Source organism: Halichoerus grypus, chromosome 8 (genome assembly GCF_964656455.1).
Source record: "Halichoerus grypus chromosome 8, mHalGry1.hap1.1, whole genome shotgun sequence".
Classification (NCBI taxonomy): Eukaryota; Metazoa; Chordata; class Mammalia; order Carnivora; family Phocidae; genus Halichoerus; species Halichoerus grypus.
Window position 1 is genome coordinate 26,165,956 of NC_135719.1, and position 21,215 is coordinate 26,187,170.

The 21,215-nt window shown below is 50.6% G+C and overlaps 1 long non-coding RNA gene across 1 annotated transcript in view; it reads right to left on the reverse strand.

Annotated features, from left to right (window-relative positions):
* Positions 1-1,278: 1,278 nt before the first annotated feature.
* The window catches only part of LOC118536173 (uncharacterized), a 39,967-nt gene continuing 20,030 nt past the window's right edge, over positions 1,279-21,215 (reverse strand). Inside the window, exons 2-4 of the long non-coding RNA XR_013450306.1 lie at positions 7,578-7,679; positions 5,807-5,899; positions 1,279-4,684 (exon numbers count right to left, since the gene is read on the reverse strand). This is a non-coding gene — a long non-coding RNA (uncharacterized LOC118536173). The remainder of the gene's footprint in view (positions 4,685-5,806; positions 5,900-7,577; positions 7,680-21,215) is intronic.

The following is a 21,215-nucleotide window of genomic DNA, read 5'->3' on the forward strand; positions in this document are numbered from 1 at the left end:
CTAGGGGCAGTTTGAGGGTATTAAGGTGAGCGAGGCATCCTGGATCCCTGGGACCCCGCACCAGCTGACCTGGTGCTAGTCTGGGGTCCGCCAGCCCCTCTTTGTCCTGGACAGGACCCCAGGCTCTCAGAGGGTCTGGCCCTTTGGCTGGGCTGGTTCCAGGAGTCATCAGAGACGGGGAGAGGGCCCTTGGGGTGGAGACAGCAGGCACCACTCTCCTGCAAGGGGCTTGTCCTGTTCAGCCCCCTGGGCCAAGAGTTGCCCAAGACTGGCTTAGCCACCAGGGGTCTTTGTATCTCAGAAGGGCCTGGGACCTCTAAGAACCCGTGACACCCAGGCCACACCCCAGCCAGTAGATTAGAATCTCCGGGGCTGGAGTCCAGACAAGGCCCTTTTGGGGAGCTCCCCAGAGGATGGTTAGGGAGAGTTTTAGGGGAGGAAGCACATGAAGGTAGCAAAGCCCCGCAGGGGTGGAGTGGGTGAGACCTCTGGGGTCAAGTAGGCCTGAGTTTCGATCCCAGCTCACTTAGCCCAAGTTACTTAACCGCTCAGACCCTCAGTTTCTGATCTGTAAAATGGGTCAATACCTGCAGTCCAGGTGTGGTGAGAGTATTAATGAGGAAACATAGAGCGTAGCGCCTGCTCCCCACGAAGCAGTGTGAACTACTGTGAGCACCCCGGGATTGGAGCAAGCAGACCCCAATCCTAAGCCCTCCTGACTTTGTGAACCTTGGTTTTCCCTGGCTATAAAATGGGGAGAATCCCGATCCATCCTCTGGTAGATGAGAGCAGCTCCCAGGGCGAGCCGGCCCACGCGTCCTGCCTCCCTCCATGAGTTGTGTCTGGGGTGGCCAGGGTCCCACGACTGCAGAGAATTCCCTGCACCCCCGCTGGTGGCCTCTCCCTCGATGTGGAAGCCGTTACTGCGGAAACCCGCTTTCCTGCCTGCCGGTGTGAGCGGAGGGGCCGCCCCCAAGATGTGGTTTTCGCGGAGTGCCTCCAGCCTGCCCAGAAGTTCACCAGGGCCCCGAGGGCTCAACGGCCAGAGCCAGTGTTTATCAGTGAACGCAACGGCTGGTGGCCGTGACAGTGGGGCCACCTAGGGAGGCAGTTTGGGAGCCACCTAGCCCTGCAAGGGACCTCCGTATCAGCCTCCAGCTGGGCCTGGCTTCTGCTCTGAAATGCCCTGAGAGCAGTGCTCTGGAAAGATCTGGAATCTTGGAGCCAGGCTTGGGGGGGTGGGGGGGGGCATGAGAGACCCTCCATCTCCTCCTAGCTTTGTAAAACTCACCCAGGGGTCTCCTCTCCCCGCTCCCCCAAGGAGCTCAGCGTCTCTTCCAAAGGGGGCTGGAGGGAGGTTTTGTTTTCCTAAAGCCCCTAGCACTCCCGCCCACAGTTCCCGGCTCTGTCCCAGCAAGACCCTGGAGCTGCAGAAACACATGGAAACCCATGGGTGACCTCCCAGAGGAAGCTCTGGCTCCTGGCAGAGGGGCGGGCAGGTGGCCCTCACCATCACCCCAGCAGCCCCACCCCAGGATGGAGAAGAGCCCCATGGCCTGGGACATGCCACCGCCTCTACCCCACCCCCAAATTCCTAGGCCGTTGTTGCTGGAACAAAAGCGGGCGTGTTGTGAGCCCCAGGTCTGCTGGCCAGGCCAGCAGGGGATGGCAGGGAGGGGAGGCTCCACGGAGGGCAGGCCCCAGGGAGTGTGTCTGAGGGTGTGGCCGGCCTCCTCCCCAGGGACCCCTGTGGGCCTGCTGTGTCCTAAGCCCCTGACGCTGCTGGCCACCGAGGGCCCTGTGGCTTGGCTTCCTCCTTGGGACCACCACGGTGAGGGGAGGCCCAGCTGAGCTGAGGTTCCGGAGATGCTGCTACTCAGTTTCCTCCAGGATGCTGGGAAGGAGCCCCCCACTGCAGGCTGCTGTGCATAGGAGTGTCCCCTTGGGGTGAAAGCCAGAGTCTCAGCCCAGGTGGGGTGAGTCTGGGGTGGCCAAGGTCCCACGACTGCAGAGAATTCCCTGCACCCCTGCTGGTGGCCTCTCCCTCGATGTGGAAGCCGTTACTGCGGAAACCCGCTTTCCTGCCTGCCGGTGTGAGCGGAGGGGCTGCCCCCTCCAGTGCTGGGCCCCTGCTCCTCCTGCTCTCAGTGAGGGGCACACCTTGGTTGGGCCTACGCTAGACAAGGTGCAGGTGCCACGGGAAGGCTCTCCAACCTTCGAAAGGCTGGCTCGACCAGGCAGTGGGTGCCCACCTCTGCACTTCTGAGCCGGGGGCCCCCAGCTCTGCGCTGCACTCCCATCAGGCCGCTGTGACTCCACTTTCCAGAAGGACAGATGAGGCCCAGAAAGGCTAGCCTCGCTGCTCGAGGCTACGCAGGATCCCCGGGCTCTGAGCCTCCTCCCCCCACTGTCTCCTGGGGCCCAGCATCTCCTAGGCCTACAAGGTCACCCAGGTCAACCCTTGGCAAACTTTCCTTGAAAAAGGCTTCTTCCTTAAAGCCTGACCTGGACGTTCATTCGATCAGTCAAAGCTCCGGAAGAGTAGTAGCGGGCGTGGGTGCCCCGAGCCCTTCCCACCCTGTTATGAGACCCTCTGAAAAGCCCTGGAGGGCCCAGGAACTGAACGAAACCCTCTGATCACTTCTAGTCCAGGGTATGAGGACCCCACGCTATGGGTGGGGAAAGCCAGGCAGTGGAGGCCAAGTCTGGACCGTGGCCCCCGGGAGAGAGCCGATGTGGGCTGCCCCCCACAGCCCGCCTTCTGCTCACACTGGAAATCCATTCACACTGGCTTCTGTGGCCTGCAAACCGCACTCGCCCTGGCTCCTGCCGGAACCCTGATGCGTCCCATATTTCTGGTCGGACAGCCAGTAAAACTCAGTCTCCTCCTTGTAATCGCCAATCCGTTTCCCGTTGGAGAAGCTGACTTTGAACTTACAGAGAACAAAGACCCCTTTGTGAGTGGTTTTTGGGAAGGGAGATGGGGGAACATTGCAGAAATAATATGTGGAGCGGCAACCCCAATTATATTTTGTAACCTCCCTGGTGAACATGAAATAAAAACCACTTATTTCGAGAGTCGCAGCGGAGCCAAGTTTCTCTCAGCCTGGACGTGGGGGCCTCCGGGCCAGTGGGACAGTCGCGGTGCAAAGGAGGGCGGCAGGTCGGCGGTGAGCTCACCTGGCTGCTGGGGCCCTGTCCCGCCAGGCGACACATCATCAGACACAGCATTAATATCTTCTTTCCAGCTGCAGAGGAAGTCCAGCTTATGCAGGAGGGAAGTCATTTCTTTACCGTGAGGAGCTGGAAAGAAAGTGGCCACATCCCTCCCTCTCCCAGCCGTGCGTGTCTCCCCAGGCTTCCCTCAGTCTCTTCCTGCCAACGCTGCAGGCAGGGACGGGGTCGGAGGGCTGGCCCCGGGGCCCCCGCAGGAGCCAGGCGGAGGCGACAGCTGTCTCCCCTCCCTTCCCGGCTCAGGGAACGCCGGCTGCCAGTCCCTGGCCTGTGGTTTTTTCACACACTCCGTACTCGGTCAGCTGCTTGCTCTGTGCCCACAGGTCCTCTTCTCTCTCTAGCAAAACCCCATCTCTCCCTCAAGTTTGAGGCACATGTCGCCTCCTCAGGGAAGCCCTCTCGGATTCGGGTCCTCTCCCCCCTCCTCCCCTCCTCTAATACTCAACACGGGGCAGCGTGGATTCGTCTCACATCTGCCCCCTCGGCCGACCAAGGTGCTAATTGAGGATATGATTTGTCCTTGTGCCCCTGGCACCTGTTTCAGGGCCTGGCACAATGGTAGCCTATGAGTGGATGGATGAGCAGGTCCACATACTACTTACTCCATAACAGTGGTGGACAAGATGCTTTTGGCTAAAAATCACCTTCTAAAGGAAAAGATGAGGGGGCGGGGACGGGGTTGCTGGTGGGAAGGGAGGTTCGTATAACAGATATCTGAGGAGATGGCTTCAGGCATGGCTTGATCCAGGGTCTCCCTCTGCATCTCTCCATCTCGGCCTTATCCCAGGCAGGCCTCCCATTATGAGGGGAGCTGGAAATGTATGTCCTGCCAGCTTAGCAACCCCATGGAAGGACAGCCCCTCGGTCCTCATGGTTGGGCAAAGTCGATGCTCTGTCCCCATCCAGTTCAGGGGGTCTGAAAGCAGGCTCTTTCCTGGGAAAGTAAAAGCTCTAGCAGCTCTGATAAAGCAGAGATCTAAAAGGGCTGTTTCCAGAGATGTGGAAGACTCTACTCTGTCTCTCACTGTGCTCCCCAGGACGGTTCTGGGCATGAAAACCCTTAATAAAATATTTTGCATCTCCTTGAGTAATAATTTACACGTCATCTACCTCCAAAAGAGATCCAGGGCCACCATGTAGCTTTGGCTTGTTTGCAATCCTTGCAAAGGGCTTCCATTGGGTGCCCACAGTGAGCAATGGAAGCCAAGAGAAGTGGGGGCCACCAGTGAGCAGGACGCCCTGCCTGAGATGCACTGTGACCCGACCAAGGTCAACTGAAGTTGAGTTGCTTTTCTTCTCCTGCTCCCCGACGAAACCAGGAACAGACACAATGAAAGTTTGTGTTGTTGTGTTTCTATTGTCCATGTCTACCATTCTGCTCCAGCTCCTTCCTCCCGGGGTCACGTGGCTCCGGGTCTTCTAGTGAGGCAAATCCTGGTGCCCCAGGCCCCTGGAGAGAGCTCGTGGTTATTTTTGTTGCTATTGTTTTTAGCTTGCTTATAAAGTAATATCTCTGTCTATACACATATGTACAATTGCACACACACATATATTACAGGTATATGTAAGTGAGCTAGAATCTAATGCAGAAGATCCCTATCACCTCATGGAATTCACACATGGACCCATTTCACAGATTAGGGAACTGCTGCCCAGAAAGATCGACTGACAAGCCCAAGGACCATCAGCTAGTACATGGAGAGGCTCTAGACAGAAGGCCCAAGAGACAAGGGTCTCACACTTGTTGGCAACCCCATTCAGTCTGAGAGGGGACTGAAGAGGGTAAGCAAGAGCAGAGATAGAACAAACTCTGTCCCTCGGTGTGGGGTTCAGACCTGTGAGCCAGCCACTCCTGACCAGCCAGTCATTCTCATGTCGGGGACCAGGATTCCCTACCCTGTCTGGCAGTCGTTTTTTGGGGCCTGGCTCTATGCTGCGCTGACCCTTCATTCTCAGAGACACACAGGGACTGGTCGGGGGCAGTGAGGGTCCAACAGGACAGTAGCATGGCCAGTGGCCCAAATGGGCCATTCCAAGGGGCCCAGGCCAGGCAGCAGCCACAGGGGGACCTGCCTAGGAGGGTTCTAGAATTGTTCTTCCCTGGGACAAAGGACAAAAAGGTCATTCTGATTTCACCCACATGTACCTACTGGTTGGAAGCCTTGAGATTTTCCTGCCACCTTCACTCTGGCCAAAAGATGTCCCTGCTTCTGCTCTGCTCCAAGCCCGGGACACCCCAGTCCACACTGGGCACTGAGGTCCCTTGCTCCGGTCCTGCCCCAGTACCTCCCTGGCAAGCACCACGTGTCTCTGGGGCTTTGCTCAGCGACCAGGATGCAGACCCTAACTTCATCCCCATGGTGTTCTGTCCTGCGGACCAGGTTCGGGTGGGTGGGTAATCTCCTGTCGTTAACATGCAGAGGACCAAGTGACACCACCACGTGACGTGCTCCAATGGGCTTCCCAGCTCAAGTACAGGCACCAGGGAGAGACTCCGCAGGCCCGGTGGCCTCCAAAGCAGTCACCCTGTCAGCAAGTAGGGACTCACTTCTGCAAAATGGTGTCACCCTACCTCATGAGGTTGATGGCATTCATCGGAATCTCTTTCTTCTCTTCATTTTGTCTGTAATCTTTGAATGGTCTTGGGGAACTGTGTCCATAACAGCTACAAACATAAGAGGGTTATGCCTGTTTTCATGTTTTTTAAGTATTTAAGTAAAGTTATAATGAAAATAATTTAGATCAGTACTAGGGAACCAAGATAATTTTTTTCCTCTAAAAGGTGGGGGTGGGGGGAAGGGTCCTACATTATTTGGGTTTAAGAAACACTGTGATAAAATAATCCCGTCTGAGGTGTCAAGAGCCAATAAGGGACAAAGGGACAATAGCCAATGAGGAGGTAGCCTGGAAAAGGGTCAAAAACACAGAGACAACTTTGGGTTTGAACCCACATTCCTGTATGAACTCTGACCTGGAGAAAGGGACTTGGTGCTTCTGAGCCAGTTTTCACAGCTGAAAACCAGAACACCAGTAAAGATTAGGTGGTCCCTGATCTCTGGGCGTCACCCTACCCAAGGCGGACCGGTTGCACCCAGACTCCCTTGGAGAAACACCTTGAACCAAGAAAAGCCTTTCTCCAGTGGGGATGCCAGGCCCCTGACAAGCAGGATAGGAGAGGGCTTGGCTGGGGGCTTTGGGGCAGTGCCCCCCAAGGGCCAGCTGCCCCTTCTACTGTGGGACAAGGACCCGACCACTCAACACTCTCAAATCCAAACCCAAGGGTGAACTCAGCCTCACCTGCGCCCTCCAATGCTTTAGCACAAGAAGAGCTATCATTGTTCTTGACCTCCAACACCAGCTTCGGTTGGAACAAGCAGAAGGACTCCAGCAGGTGTAACCCCGAGAGCCGGGGCTATTGGGTCACACAGATGAATTTCCAGAACGTTTAAGCGAACAGACTCCCATGTGTCTTCCAGAGCAGGTAGGACCTCCTGACCTGAGCTGAGGTCAGAGAGGTCCGCGAGTGCCCACACGAGACCCAAGCCCCCAGCCCTGGTCGACAGCCTGCCAGCCACTGAAGGGCCCAGGGTGAGGCAGGTGAGCTGGGCACGGGCCAGGAGGCTGGGGAGAGAAGGACCGTGGTCTTCCCAGTGAGAGGCCATGGTCATCACCGGCCTGGTTCCCTGAGGAGCCCTCAAATCACGAGCCTTGCTGGTTGTCCTGGACATCTGGGGACTGGGCTCAGGGTCCACCCAGCAGGGGCTGGTGGGACTTCCTGACAAGGCAATGATTTCATTTATTTTTACTTTTCAGGGTTGCCCCCATCAAAGGGAAGGCTCGTTTTAACCAGTGGCCACTAAAAATAAATATTGAAACACCACATCTGTGTGGCTGAGCCAGGCCCGCCCCGGGCCTCAGAAGCACGCCGTCGCCCTCGGCCGGCTGGGACAATGACACTCTCGTGCCCCCCAGCACCAGAGGGGCCAGGCCCGGCCTAGAAGGAGGACCAACCCTGTGATGTCCACACATATCCCTATTTCCCAGCATCTGGGGAAAACAGTGACTGGTGAGGAAAGAAGGTCAGAAGGAGACCAAGAGAGGAAACGCCTCTCCAGAGCCTTCTTCCCCACACTGGAGTGTGGGCGGCCCTGCGAGAAAGGCCCTCACGGCCCACCGCATCCTTGGTCTGCTCCAGCCGCCCGGGGCCCCGCGGAGACACCAGACACCACGGCCCTGGCCACAGCCCAGGCCACAAACCACACACGGCAGGGGGTCCTGGGGGCAGGGCCGGCTGGGCCCTCCAGCTGGGAGAAGGCCAGCCCCGGAGAGAAGGAAGTCCTTACCCTGCCAGCAACCTTCTGCTGATTTCCAACGCTGGGATGTCCAAAGGCAGCTTTACTGTTAGGAGGCCTGGCGGTGGGGGCGGGAAGGCCCCGCGTCAGCAGCTGGAATGAGAGATGGAATGAGAGAGAGAGAGAGAGAGACAGAGACAGAGCAAAGGAAGACACACAAAGAAGAGAGAGACAGAGAGATAGAGAGAGAGACCTCTAACTCTCAGACAGGATAAGGGCAGCCAGATCTCTCTGGTGACAGAGCACAGTCAGGTGGTTTAGCTCCCTCCTGAACTCCTGGGCTCCTGAGCTGCCCTCCTGCTGGACAGGCTCCCCCCGCTTGCGTGTGAGCAGAGCTCCCCGCTTCCGAGGCCCGGCTCCCCTCCCTTCGGCTGACCGTGCTCTGGAGGGCATCCAGGGCCACCTTCTCTCCAAATGAAGCTGGACCTAGAGTCACACAGGGGATGCAAAGAAGCTACTGCTCCCCGGGTTCCTATAACCTTGGTCTGCGCTATGAAATAAGGCTTTCGGTAAGTCCGTGACTATGTTGTGAATAGTACGAATGATTTCTACTGTATTTGTGTGGGTTAAAACCCTATCAGTTTGTTCATACACTCAGAGTATGAACAATGCTTGCACATCTTATTTTGTCTGAACTCTCTTTCTTCTTCCTCCCTCCCTCCCTCTCTTCCTCCTTCCTTCCTTCTTTTTTTAATATACTGAAAGGCTCCAAAAGCAAGAGTGACCAGGACTTGCCTCCACCAGAGGTCACCTGGAGGCTAGTGTGGCTTCTATAAGTACGCCCCTCCCCCCCCACTGAGAGTATGATAGGACCCAGGACCTAGGGTGGCCCCAGGGAAAGCCCTGTACCCCTAAATGCTAAGATCTTTGAGCCCCCTTGCTCCTTAGAAGTCACTGGAATCAGGGACCCGGAAAGGCAGGGGAGCCCGGGGAGCCAGCTGCCTATGGCATGTGAGAGGTCCACCTGGCTGGGGCTGAGCAGCCAGGAAGAAAGGGGATCCAAAGCCGGTGCTCCGCCCACCCGAATGGACTGGCCCAGGTTCCCAATGCAGAGCCCGTTTTGGGGGGCAGGAGTTGGACACTAAGGGAAATGTGGCATTCCTTTTTTTTTTCTTTAATATTTTATTTATTTATTTGCCAGAGAGAGAGAGAAATAGAGAGCAAGCACAAGGAAGGGGAGGGGCAGAGGGAGAAGCAGGCTCTCTGGGACTCAATCCCAGGACCCCAGGATCATGATCTGAGCCAAAGGCAGATACTTAACCGACTGAGCCACCCAGTCCCCCCGTCGAATGTGGCATTCCTGTTGCGTGTCTCTGGCCCTGATCTAGCTGGATGTTATTACTGAAGGCATTTTTTTTTTCTGTCTTCGTTCACCCTCTGAGAACATCTTGAGAGAATTGCAGTGACAGGCAATAGTACACCTCTCTCATCCCATAATAAAACGTGTTTACATATTTTATCCCATTTGATGTTCACAACAGACCCACTTCTCACACCAAATGCTTTCCTGCTGCAGGACATTTGCACATGCTCCTCCTCCTGCTTTAAATACTCTTCCCCATGCTGTATTCCCTTCATTCGGGCCTCTATCAAATGTCCCTTCTCTGAAAAGCCTTACTCTACAACCATGTGTAATCCATATGTAATCCACAATTTCCTTGTTCTTAGAAGATACACATTGGTGTAGTTAGAGATTGTTGTGAATTAAAAATGGTTACAGATTCTTTGAAGGTTCTTTGCAGCTTCTATCAAAAGACATAGTCTATTTCCACACCCTTCTAATAGATGCCAACTTGTAAACTTGCTTTGAGCAGTAGAGTGTGGCACAAGGGAAGCCATGTGACTCCAAGCAAGAACTCAAGGGACCTTGCCACTTCCACTCTCATTCCTTTGGAACTCCTTATGAGGAAGGCTGAGCCCACCTGCTGCAGAGGGCATGTGGAGGAGAACCAAGGCACCAAGCCAACAGCCCAACCAACTACCAGGGTTGTGAATGGGGCCACCTGTTGACCCATTTAGGAAGAATTTTTAACTGAAACATGAGAGAAGAGTTAACATCTGCAACTTACATTTTTCAAAATAAGAAGAGGGGGACCAACAGAAATAAAGCGTCAAATAGCTACATCTATGGTCAATGGATTTTTCACCAAGGGAGCCAACACAAATTGATGGGGGAAGGAAAAGTCTTCAAAAAATAATTTTGGGACAACTGTATATGCATCAGCAAAGAAATGAAACTGGACCCCTAACTCACACCAAATAAAAAAATTAGCTCAAAATGGATCTAAAAGCCAAATGTGAGAGCTAAAGCTAAAATACTCTTGGAAGCAAACATAGACATAAATCTTGATCTTGTATTAGGCAAGAGTTTCTTAGATATGATACCACAAGCAACAAAATAAAAAAATAAATCAATTGGACATCATCAAAATTAAATATTTTTGTGTTTTAAAGCACACCATCAAGAAAGTGAAAAGACAACCCAAAGAAAGGGAAAAATATTTGCAAATTATATGCCTGATAAGGGGCTTGTTTCTGGAATACATAAAGAATTCTAAAAACTCAGTAATCAGACAAATAATCTTATTTTAAAATGGCAAAGAATTTGGATAGATATTTCTCCAAAGGAGACATACAACTGGATAATGAGTATTTGTACAAAAACATGTACAAAATGATACTTGACATGATTAATTATTAGGGAAATGCAATCAAAACCACAATGAAATTCCACGTTAGAATTACTATAATTTTTTTTTTTTTTTTTTTTAGAATTACTATAATTTAAAAAAGGCAGGGGCGCCTGGCTGGCTCAGTTGGTGGAGCGTGAGACTCTTGATCTTCGGGTCATAGGTTCAAGCCCCATGTTGGGTATAGAGATTACTTAAAAATAAAATCTTTAGTAAATAAATAAATAAAATGTAAAAGGCAAATAATAAGTGTTTGCAAGGTGTAGAGAAAGTGGAACACTTACACTGCTAATGGGAATGGGAAATGTTGCAGCCACCTTGGAAAACAGTTCAGTGATTCCTCAAAAAGTTAAACATAGAGTTATTATATGAGCCAGCAATTCCACTCCTAGGTATATGCCCCAAAGAAATGAAAACATGTCCCCACAAAACCTTGTACATGGATCTTCATAGCAGCATTCCTCATAATAGCCAGAAAGTATGAATAACTCAAACATCCATCAACTAATGAATGGATAAACAAATATGGTATATCCATAAATGGAAAATTATTCAGCCATAAAAAGGAAGGAAATGTTGCATGCTACAACATAGATGGATCTTGAAAATATGCTAAGTGAAAAAGCCAGACACAAAAAGTCATATATTACATTATTCCATCTATATTAAATGCCCAGAATAGGCAAATCCATAGAGACACAGATTAGTAGTTGTCAGGGACTTGGGAGGGGAGGAATGAGGAGTGACTGCTAATAAATGGGGTTTATTTTTCAGGTAATGAAAATGTTCTAGGGGTGCCTGGGTGGCTCAGTTGGTTAAGCATCCAACTCTTGATTTCGGCTCAGGTCATGATCTCAGGGTCGTGGGATTGAGCCCCACATTGGGCTCCACAGTCAGCGTGGAGTCTGAGATTCTCTCTCTCCCTCTGCCTCTGCTCTTCCCCCAGTTCACGCACTCTTTCTCTCTCTCAAAGTAAATAAAATCTTTTTAAGAATGTTCTAGAACTAAATAATAGTGATGACTATACAACGTTGTGAATAATACTGAAAACCACTGAATTGTACACTTTAAAATTGTGAGTTTTATGGTGTGTAAATTATATCTCAGCAGAAAACCCCAAAACGTGTGAACAAGGTAAAACTTAGGCAAATACTACATTTTCTGTAATATTTAATTTTCTTGATTTGTTCTTTAGTTTTATTTCTTCCTTCCCAAACTATATACTTTTATTTCCTTTTCTTGTCTTATTGCATTAGCTAGTACTTCCTATATGATGTTGAAAAGGAGTAGAGAGAAGGGACATCTTTGTCTTTTTCCTGATCTTAGTGGGAAAGCTTCTAGTTTCTCACCATTAAGTATGATGTTAGCTGTAGGTTTTTGTAAATACTTTTTATCAGGTTGAGGAAGTTCCCTTCTATTCATAGTTTTTATCATGAATAGTTTTGGGTTTTGTCAAACGCTTTTTCTTCATATGATCAAGTGATTTTCCTTTTTTAGCCTGTTGGTGTGATGGAGTACATTAATTAATTTGCAAGTCTTGAACCAGCCTGGCTTACTTGGGATAAATCCCACTTGGTCATGTTGTATAATCCTTTTTATATATTGTTGTGTTTAATTTCCTAATAGCTTATTGAGGAATTGTGCATCTCTGTTCATGAGACGTATTGGTCTGTAGTCTTCTTCTCCTGTAATGTCTTTGATGGTATGCCTTGTCACTTTTCTTGGTAGTTGGATATGATGTACCAGGTAAAAGGAACTGCCATAAATAAACCTTAGTAATGTGGTGAGATGTGTGGGGAGGGGAAGTGCTCTATAGTCCTAGAATTAGGTCTTAGTCTTTTAGTGAGCCTGTCTCTCTGGACGGTGAACCTCACAAGAGTGTCTCAGGATTTTTCTCCCCCTTAGGTGGGACAGGATGACTATAGTTTCTTAGAGTTGACTACTTCCCTTCCCCCAGAGCAGTTAGGCTCTGATAATACCCCCAACAGCATAGGTTCTGGTTAACTAGTTTACCCTGAAGGCAGGCCTCGTTAAGGAGAACAGAGAGCTCTCGCATATTTCAAAATGGTCCCTTTTCCCCTCCCCTGCCAGAGTTACGAGGGCATTTTTACTCTGATACTTTCTGTGGGAACCTGCTCAAGCTCCTGGAGGTCAATCTCAGGTCAACACTGTGGGGGACGCTCTGTGATTGTGGCCCTTGGGGGTTTTAATTCTCAGACTTGTCCACACTGGGCCTCCAGCTGTTCATCAATTACGGTTCCCATTTTCCTACCCCAGCACGGGTTCCCGCTATGGTTTCCAGTGACAAGTCTCTGCTCCGGGAAGCCGTGACTCTGTGTATTCACCTCTGTCTCTCCAATCTTGGAGGCAGCGATTTGCCTTATGCCCTCCGCTCTCCTATGGATCCAAGAAGAGTTGTTGATTTTTCCCTTTGTTCAACTTTTTACTTGTGAACACAGAGTGGTGATTTCCAAACTCCTTACCTGTGGAACCCTGTTCATTAGTTTTAAATTAATAATTTAAAAAGATGTTTGAATTTTAAAGATATTATTCCAATTTAGCAAAATAGTTCATATATGAACTAAAATTTGCACTCACCTTGCAGTTCGCACTCTCCTTGCAGTTTGCACTTATGCTTTACTGTTTTGAATTTTAAATACAAATAAAATAGTGGTCACCCAGAATGGCAGAATTAAAGTAACTCAAATTCCATTATCTTCATCTTTCCAATCACTGTACTATCATTATTTTGTCAAATCTCCTGTTAATGAAGGAATTCATAGTACCCCAGGGTCAGAGACATGAGCTATGCCCACAGTGGCCTTTTCCTTCTCACAACTTACTTTATAAAGCCCATTTCTGGGCCAACGGTATATGTAGGAGTTCTCCAAATGAACTTTCATGTAGAATACAAAATTTATGAAAAGATAAGAAATAAAATCACACTAATATGTAGCATATATACTCACTAACAAACCATTGTTTAGAATTCAACCAATAAAATATCTTCCCTGGGAGGATTATTTTATCACACCAGGTTATAAAAACAGCAGTCCGACTTGGTGGATTTCATTATTGTCCTGTTTCCTACAGATATCCGCCTCCCGACTTTATTGATTAAACCCAGGCAGACACAGACAGTCCCCATCCCTCTGCCCTTGGTTCACCACCTATACTCTCTGCTCCCCAATAGTTCTTATTTTAGTCAACCCTCAGGAGAAACTCATGAGCTAGATATTATCATCCCCGTGTTACAAATGAGGAATGACAGGCCCAGAGAGGTGAGTGGTTTGTGCAGGGGCTAGGAGGGATCAAAGCCTGAAGCCAGTTCTGCTAGACCCCAGTTCTCAGCCACGTTTGTTCAGGGCCTAGCTCCTCACTTGTGGCATCCCACCCAGACTGGCCTCTCTCATTGCTGCCATTGATCAGTCTACTCACCACACTTCCACTGTCAGACTCCCCCCAGCTGAGCCATGCTCCCCAGGAAACTGTCCTCAGCTCAGTGTCTGCTATTGGCCTGGATAGAACCTGGGAATTCCTTCACACTAAGGTGCCCAGAGCTGATAACAGGCTCCTTTCCTGGGAGGCATTTGCCTTTAACAAAGGGAGTACTTCCCAATTAGCCAAAAGAATGCCTCTACTAGGTTGCTAGAATCATCCATCTACACATTACCTCTTCCTCCACATTACCTCAGGAGTCGTTGGCTCCCCAAACATGAGTTCTGCTTGAGGATACATCAAGAGAGAGACCCCAAAATCAGCTCAGCCTCAAAATGCAGTTAGAGGAACAGTTACATGACACATTCTCATGTGTCTGGTTATACGGAGCCAAGAAAGTCTAGCCTCTCCCCCAACTGGTACTAGCATCCAACAGCTCAGTCTCTGCCTTGTGAGCACAGAAAGCCTCAGCAGGGCCTGGAGAAGAGGCTGTGGGAGGACAGAGCCTTACACACTCTGGGAGTGGGTCCTGTCCTTCTCAGTGCACTCAGATGTTTCCCTCCGGAGTTGCCAGATTTACCAAGCTTAACACATGCCAATTTTTTATTATTGTCCTCCGAGACCTCACGACTCATTATAATCCTTCTGCACAGACAGATGAGGGAACAGGCTTGAGAAAAATGTACATCTGTTTAAAAAAAAAAAAAAGTTTCAGATTCCACTTTATATCATCCAGGGTTTGCTTACAGGAAATAGAAACCACTCAAACAATTTTAAGCAAAAGGGGTTTTAGACAGGAAATTATGGGCTTACAATTTTATTGAAAGGGCTAGAGGAGCAGGCGTGGGCCAAGTCTGTTGGAGAGCTGCCCGGAACAGTGCCTGGGGACCAGCCGGCCTGGTGCTGGTGTCTCAGCCCTGCCAGCCAGGTGGGGGTTAGGAGGTCATCACTGCTGCCTCTACACCTGCCTCTTGACCCCACAAAAGGACTAAGTGGACCCTGGGATGCCGCTGCACCCAAAACAACCACCGCAACTCTGCTTGCCAGCAGGAACAGCCAAAAGCAGCAAGGGGATGCTCTTGGCCTTGAACTGTAGTAGCGTGCGGCTAAGTAGCAGAACTGGGCATGAGCTGCAGCCAGCTCACACCAGCAAGAGTCAGTGGTACCCAGCAATCCCACCTTCACATTCAGTGGCATCATAAAATAGCTTAATTGAAATTGACCACACTGGGAGTATTTACACCACGAAAATCAGCAAGCACCACAACAAGCCAGAGTGTACTTTTTATTTTATTTATTTATTTATTTATTTATTTAGAGAGCTGGTTGTTAGGTATTTACCAGCACACCACTCTAGCTGCAAGGGAAGCAGGAAATGCATCTGTTCACTTTCCAGCCTTTGAAAGAGCACTAAAGGGAAGGTGGAGAGGACGCTCGCTGCCAAGCCACCACCCATCACCCACACTTCCGGGAAGGTGCCCTCCAGTAAACTCGCACATGTGTGAAATGACATATGACTGATGATGTTGCGGGGTTGTTGGTAATTGTGTTGAAGCAAAATTTCTTAGCACAAATGGCTCTTGAGCATATGTCGAAGTTTATTACCCTCCCAGCAAGGGAATTGGCAAGGTGGCAAAACAGCGTGTTGGTTCAGAGAGGGTTTGGAAATTATTGATGTGTATCTGCAGCGGGGAAAGAAGGCCTGCATAAGCAGCTCATTAGGAAAAGAGGCAGCTAATAAAGGCAAGATTACGGTTTCATTTACCACAATCATTGACACTTCTGTATCGGCCGCAACCAATGAAATTCCAGGCCCAATAATCTTAGAGGCCATTTCTGGAGACACCAGCTGTTCATCAGAAATAACAAGAGACACATCCAAGACACCCTCCATCTGTGGCTGTTAATTAGACACACACAGTTACATAGTTCCGTGGCCCCGCAGAGCTGGATGAGGGCCAGTGAGCCCCGAAGGGGCAGCAAGCATGTTGAGCAGAGGTCAGACCGGAGCGCCAAGCAATCAGGTCCTGCTTTGTCACCTTGGCCAACACGACCTTCTGGTTCCAAGATGCGGAACGTGCAGGTTGCCTAATCCTTGGTTTTGTCTTTTATTTGATCATAACTGAATACGGAAATAAGCTATATGGACTGAATTGCATTCCCCCCAAAATTCATAATCCCCAATGGGACTGTATTTGGAGGTGGGACCTTTAAGGAGGCAATTAAGGTTAACTGAGATCATTAGGGTGAGGGCCTCAGCCAGTAGTCTTGGTGTCCTTATAAGGAGAGAAAGGGACTCAGAGCTCACTCACTCTCTGCCTTATGAGGACATTGAGAAGGTGACTGCCTGCAAGCCAGGCAGAAAGCCCTCCCCAGGCACCGACCCTGATGGCACCTGGATCTTGGACTTCCAGGCTCCGGAACTGAGAGGAAATTGATGAGCGCTGTTTAAGCCTCCCAGTCTGTGGTATTTTGTTACAGCAGCTGGAGCAGATGAATTCATGAGCTAAATGTCCATTATTAGGGACCAGGTCAAATAAATTATAGTGTATCTCTCCAGGGCCACACTGAATACCACACTGGTACCTCCCAGGAGTTGTGCAAAGAGCAATACTCTCTCCTACATTGAAATACTATGCAACCATTAAAATGAAAGAGGCAATTCTAGAAGCATCATTTAACATAAATGGAAAATGGAAGGGACAAATCGTGATGTATATGGTAGGCAGCCATTCAGGTTAAAAGTGGTCAAAGGAATCTATAAATGTACTTACTTAACTAAGTGAAATTATCTCTAGAAAGATACCCAAGAAAATGAGTCCAAGAAAAGGGTTGGCCTCCAGTGGAGAGTAGCTGGAAGCAAGGATGGGAAAGGAGATTTTTACTATATGCCTTTTGATACATTTTGAATTTTGTACCAATGTACAACTATTGCCAATTTAGAAATTTTTTTTTTAAAATGGTTGCAGAAATGTAATACACCGGCTATGGGAATGTGGTATTTGGCCAGGGAAGAGCAGAGGTTGGGCTGGAAGAATCAGAGCACCACCCTACGTGCCTGTTTTTCTGCAGGAATTAACTCTGGACTTCGTGGCACTCAGGGGCCTGGGGCCTGTTCTGACCTTGAGAGAGTCACTCATCCCCATGGGTCAGTGTCCTCCTGCGTGACCACCCAGCCTGGGGGACACACATAACCGACGCATGAATGCACAAACCCAGGTGTGAGTTGGGCTCTCTTCCCAAGCGAGGCAGGAACGCAGGTGCTCATTGCAGTGTGGCCCAGATTGGACCCCAAACCAGACACTTCTATAACCCCCCACAAGGCATCCACAGGAAAGCCACTTCTGATCTCCACGTGAAGGAGAACCAGGCCTGTGGTACTACTGGTCAGTGAGAGTGGTAGCAAATGTGGGCTCTGGAGCCCCTGCTTGGCTTGGTCCGTCCCTTGCCTGTATCTAACCTTGTCCCGAGGGACAAGCCTGGTCCATTCTAAATGGTGCTGTGGGGACCGGAGGGGAAACAGCCCCTGGAAGGGATGGCATGGGCCTGCACAGAGAGACTCGTAAATGCTGACCACTGCTATTCCTCGGCTTCAGCTCTGGCCCAGAGAGGCCAACAGAGCTGCTCAGTGGCACCCCTGTGACTAAAACGTAAAGGCTCATTCAAAGGAACAGATGGCTCACCCTCAGGAGTGGGCAGGTCTCTCTGAACGTGTACGAAGATGTCCTTGGCTGGCCTGGCTGGGCCCGGTTAGGGAGGCCTGACTCGGCTGCAGCCCCCAGCATGGCCCCTCTCCCCTTCCTCCTGTCTTTCCCCACATGGAGTCTGTTCTCCTCCCCTTGTGGTCCCCACTCCATGCCCAGGCAGAAGCTCCCCTTGCTTCTGAGCTCCTGGAGCTGCCTGGAGCGTGAAGGGAAGTGAGCGCTGGGGGCAGGCAGGGAGGGGACAGATGCAGTGTCCTTGCCTGGCCTGTTCCAGCAAGCTCATCGGCTCCAACCCTTTCCCCCTCATTGGGCCATGTCATTCCATGAAGGCCCCTCGTGGAAGGTGTGTTGTGACTGTGCCTTGTCCATCAAGGAAATGCCGGCGAGGCTCAGCCAAGGCCGCCGAGCCTCTCTCACCTAAGTACCCCCCACTGAGACGGGAACAAAGTGACAGGTCACAGCTTCCAGGGTCTGTGATGATCCCGGACCCCCACCCTCACTGTCCCTCACCTCCCACCACCTTGCCTGGCTTGGTCCTCATGGCAGCCCTGAGGTCAAGGATAAGGACACTAAAGGGCCATGGGTCCAAGTGACATGGGGGGGGCCACAGACCCCCACACTTGGGGCTGACGAGGGGGTGACTCTCCACATCCCAGCAGCCCAAACCTGGTCACTATGTCCTAGAGAAAGGCTCTGGCCAGCCCCACCAGAAAGCAGCCAGGCTGGCCGGCCCGGCCCAGGCCCCACCCAGCACCGCAGAGGACCTGCCCCACCAGCAGCAACTCTTCCTTTATTTATGAAATATTCTCCATTTGTTCTTTTCAACGTCCCTGTGCTCCCTGACCTTTCCCCTCTGCCCTCCTCCACCCCAGCCTCATGCTCCTGCTTGACAGGCCCCCAGTGTTCCAGGGTCTGGGTCTGGCTGAGCCACAGCTGCTGGGTGCCTCCGACACCTCACCCTCTGCCAGGGCCTCTCAGCCACATGTTTCTAATTCCCTGACACTTGGGCCATGAGGTGGGAGGGGGCAGCTGGTGCCCGGCAACTGCGGGCTCCCAGGCCACCTGGGGGGAGGGAGGAATGGGGAGGGGCTGCCCACTCAGGCCTGGCCTGCCCCCAGGGAGCTCCTGCCAGGGTGCCCAGAGCCGCCAGAGGAGCGAGGAGTGGCCAGCAGGGCCAGGGCTGGAAGGGGCCTTTCCCAGGCCGGATGTTTCTAGAATCTGGCCTTGAAAGGTTCCGACACAATCCCTCCCCAGAGATGGGCCTGCCCAGTGTTCCTTTAAGAGAAGCAAGACGACCAGACCATTTCCCCAGAGCCTGGGAGGTACGGCTGGGGCTCCTCTGTGAACGTGATTCCCCTTCTCGGCTCTCCGCTGTGACCTCCTCAGTGGTGGACATCTGTAGGGGAAGTGGTTACGGACTGGCATGGCCTGACAGCTGATCGTATGGTGAGGAGTGGCCCTTCAGGTTGCACTTTTTTTTTTAAGAGTTTATTTATTTATTTATTTGAGAGAGAGAGAGAGAACGTGAACAGGGGGAGGGGCAGAGGTAGAGAGAGAGAGAATCCCAAGCAGACTCTGTGCTGAGCGTGGAGCCCACACAGGGCTCGATCTCACGACCCTGAGAGCATGACCTGAGCCAAAACCAAGAGTCGGATACTCAACCAACTGAGCCACCCAGGTGCCCCCAGGTTGAACTATTTTTAGATCAAATTTATTGAGGTGCACTTTATATACAATAAAATTTGGCTTTTTAGGTTTACAACCTGATGCTTTTGGACAAGTGCATAGTCGTGTAACCACCACCACAATCTAGATAAGGAATATCTCCATTGCCACAAGAGGTTTCCCGTGTCCCATTGTGGTCAATATCCTTCCCCCATCCCCAAACCTGACAACTGCTGATCTCTTTTCCATCCCCAGAGTTTTGCCTTTTCCAGACTGTCATAGAATTGGAATCATAAAACATGTGGGTTTAGTTCTTTTCACTTAATGTTTTTGAGCTTCATCCATATCACTGCGTGCTTTGGAGCACCCTTCTCTTACTGCTGGGCAGCATTCACCTGTGTGGATACACCGTGCTTTGTTCATCCATTCACCAGTTGATGCACATTTGGGTTTTTCCACTTCATTGCCATGGCAAATAATGCTGTCGAGAACGATCATGTATACCTTTTTTTGAGGACATATGTTTTCAACTCCAGGGTGAACACCTAGGGGTAGGATTACTGGTCATATGGTAGGTATATGTTTACCTTTGTAGGAAGCAGCCGGACTGTTCTCTAGAGTGGTTTTACCGCTTTATGTTCCCACCAGCAATGCATGGGAGTTCCAGTTCCTCCACATCCTCACCAGCACTGAGTCCTGTGAGTGTTTTTCATTTTAGCTGTTCTAACAGGTGTATGGTGGCATCTTATCATGGATTTATTTTGTGTTTCCTTAACAATTAATGATGTTCCATCTTTCCATGTGCTGATTGGTTATCTGTGTATCTTCTTTGATGAAGTATCTGTTCAAACTTTCCCCCCACCCCTGTACCCCACTCTTTAAAAGGTTTGTAAAACTGTCAAAAGGACTCTCTAGCATTTGGGGAAATGAGCACACTCGTGTCATGAACACAGCTCTGAACACTGGCCAGGGAAGGTCCCGTTTATTCAACAGAGTGGTCTCAGTTCAGGGCTGTGAGTGTCCACATGTCATGCTCTCTCCTGACCCCCACACTCACCTCACAGGCTGTACTAAAGTGAGATCCTGCCACAGGCTATGCCCTGCCCTTCTGGTGGGCAATGCCCACAGGGGCCCAGAGGGGGAGAAATGCAGAGTTTCCTGAAAAAGTAAAATAAGAGTACCTATAAAGATGAATTAGGACAGGGGGCGCCCGGGTGGCTCAGTCGGTTAGGCGTCTGACTCTTGGTTTCAGCTCAGGTCATGATCCTTTTGCCCCTCCACTTGCTTTTTCTCTTTTTAAAATAAATAAATCTTGGGGCGCCTGGGTGGCTCAGTTGGTTAAGCGACTGCCTTCGGCTCAGGTCATGATCCTGGAGTCCCTGGATCGAGTCCCGCATCGGGCTCCCTGCTCGGCAGGGAGTCTGCTTCATCCTCTGACCCTCTCCCCCTCATGTGTTCTCTCTCTCTCATTCTCTCTCTCTCAAATAAATAAATAAAATCTTAAAAAAATAAATAAATAAAATAAAATAAATAAATCTTTTGTAAAAAAGATGAATTAGGACATACATATAAAGCACTGAGTCAGTGCCAAGCAAACTACTAGTACTCATTAAGTGTCAACGTTTATCATTATTATAATCTACTAATTCAGGATTTCACTGAACCTGAAGTCCAGGCCCCCAAGTTAGAGACCAAGGCTGGGAGGAGGTCTTTCAGGTGTCACAAGTCCCCCAGACCTGTCCATCTCTGCAGAGTGGGGCTCAGCTCCCACGCACTGCCCACAGGATACGCTCCCCACTCCCACAGCAGGACTCTGAGGGTTTCTGTTGGTGTCACTTGGTGTCACCTGCCCTCTTCTAGCAGCCTCAAGCAGTCCTCCATCCTGCACACACACAGATGGGCCTCATGTGTCTGTCCCTCAAGGAGGACCACCTCATCCCAGATGCACCAGATGCATCTTCCAGGAAGAAGTCACTGTCATTCCTCTGAACTCCTAGGTCAAGCATCTCCTGAGTAGTGTCCGTGGCCAGTGAATGTGGGGCAGAGACCAAGGCCTGGGCACTCAGGAGTAGGGAGCAGCCGTCTTAGCTGGCACCAGGAAGGGTGGATAGCACTCGGGAGAGAGGACACAG